The following is a 2644-nucleotide window of genomic DNA, read 5'->3' on the forward strand; positions in this document are numbered from 1 at the left end:
AATAAAATTAATATTTTTTTCCGGAAAAAATTTCAATTTATTTAAAAAAAAAAACAAACAAATTAAAAAAAAAAAAAAATCACTTCATATCAAATATTTCCATAAAATGTTCTTATTTAACCATATCTATAATTGACAGATTTAATTAGTATTAAAATCGCAAATCACCGAACAAAATGTTTGTTTATTTGTTAATGAGAATTTTTCCTATTTTATTATCTTAAAATCAAATTTCAAACCAAATATTTTATATCGCATATTTAAAGTTGGTATGATTTTTAATTGACATGTGAAATAGATTGTATTTTTAATATTTAGAGAAACTTTAAAATACATAAAGCACATTTTTTTCGGAATAATTAAATTGCTTCTCCCACAGGCGTGAAGTCTATGGGGAGCTAACCCCAACTATCCATTTGAATAAACCCCCTGCAAGGTTAAAAATTGAACACGTCACAATCCTTCAACATGGGTCTATTGAGAGCGAAAATAACGATTATTCTAATTAACAACCAAATTTAAACAATGCTAAATCTGAACTTAATGCGGAATAAACTTTAAAAAATCCAAAAACAAAAAAACTTAAATAACCAAGAAGAAATACCTCCAGCCATTGATGCTACTTTTGCTCCCAATGTATTTTGTAAGTAAAGCTTCCAGGCCGCTTCACAATATCTTCTTCAAATTTGAGTGCTTTCCTCTTCACCACATCAAAATATCTTTAGCAGATAAACGATCAGAACCATAAGTACGAGGATGGAAGCCAAGATAAATAAAATGTCTCATAACCGCTAAGACCACACCGCCAAATGAAACGATGCAGCGTGCCAAGCCTGCCTCTTTGAAAATACGATCAATTTGGCTTCAAGAGGCCGAGTCATGTAGACACTGGAATTCGCCTGCTGACTAGAGTGAATACCGATAATGAAACTCTCATAATCGAGATACATGCACTAACAAGTTCAATACTAGTTATTTGTTCACGAATCCTTCCAAAGAAGAAAGCAACAAAAAAATATTTTACGCTGAAAGGACAAACTGAATCCTATTATCAAAATAGGCACATGTCATCCGTGCTAAACAATCGAGTGCAGAGAGCTTCTCGAAGTCCATGAAGAGTGAATATCGTAACACAATCTTCCCGCAAGGAAAAAAAATATAGAAAATCTGAAAGGCATTGTGCGGGCAGAACAACCTCACGCAAGCAGAAATAAGAAGAATACGGATCTGGAAGGCACTTCCAAGCTTTGCTCTCTCACTTGATGGTGTAAAAACTAAAGGGGATTGAGATGTAAGCTTGGGGACCAAACAGATAAATATATAGCCAAGCTTCCATCAAGCTTCTGTTGGCTATGTGTCAGGTGTTCCACAAATCATGGTAGAGAACTCTAGATGGAGTAATGGACCACTTCAGAAGCTCCCAACAATAAATTAATTAGCTGCAGTTGATTTCCGTAATTTAAGGAAACTACTGCAGTTGGTTTCCAGAAAATAAGGAAATGACTGCAATGCACTTCCGTAATTGTAGGCAGCAGTTGGGAAAAATTTAATGGAGCTTAACATTCTCCCACTTGGTCCATACTTCCAAACTTAATGTCTCATCTTAAAACCCATTGATAATTTGTATTAAGTAATAGATACATGAATCATGGCGATAAGTCCTCTTATAACGAGTATTATCTTCCATGTATTATTATGTATTTATTCTTATTATAATTTATGTGGTAACAATTTCTTAATGAATAAACCTTATGTTTATTCTTGGTCCTTCTTAAATGAATTTTCTCAAATCAACTTAAGGTGCACATAAATATGAGAAAAACATCACAATAACTAAGAATTTCATTAAAATAACATTATCCATACAATGAGAAACTACATAATGGAACCAAGTCCCATATTCATTACATGATCCTTGAATTTAAACGGTGGCATGCCCTTAGTCAAAGGATCAACGATCATCAACTCAGTGCTGACGTGCTCAATGACCACTTTTTTTTCTTTAACACGTTCCCTTATAGCTAAATACTTAATGTCGATGTGTTTATTTCGACTCCCACTTTTGTTGTTTTTAGCCATAAAAACAGCAGCTGAATTATCACAATATATTCTCAATGGCTTAGAGATAGAATCCATAATTCTAAGCCCAGAAATGAAATTCTTAAGCCATACACCATGTAAAGTAGCCTTAAAACAAGAGACGAACTCGACCTCCATAGTGGAAGTGGCAATCAAGGTCTGCTTGGCACTCCTCCATGATACAACTCCACCGGCCATCATAAAAATGTAACCTGATGTTGATTTGCGTGAATCAACACATCCAGCAAAGTCAGAATCTGAGTAGCCAATTACTTCCAAGGTGTCCGTCCGTCTATACATAAGCATGTAGTCTTTGGTTCCTTGAAGGTACCTCATTAATTTCTTTGCAGCTCTCCAGTGGTCTAGACCTGGATCACTCTGATATCGTCCCAACATTCCCACAACAAATACAATGTCAGGTATTGTGCAGACTTGAGCATACATTAGGCTTCCGACAGCAGAAGCATATGGAATGTTCTTCATTTGTTCCCTTTCAAAGTCATTCTTCGAGCATTGGTTCAAATTGAACCTATCACCCTTCACAATGGGAGCTACACTTGGTGAA

The sequence above is a fragment of the Pinus tabuliformis genome, chromosome 8, assembly GCF_031772625.1.
Source record: "Pinus tabuliformis cultivar Carrire ecotype Pingquan chromosome 8, CPIR1, whole genome shotgun sequence".
In the NCBI taxonomy this organism is placed as follows: Eukaryota; Viridiplantae; Streptophyta; class Pinopsida; order Pinales; family Pinaceae; genus Pinus; species Pinus tabuliformis.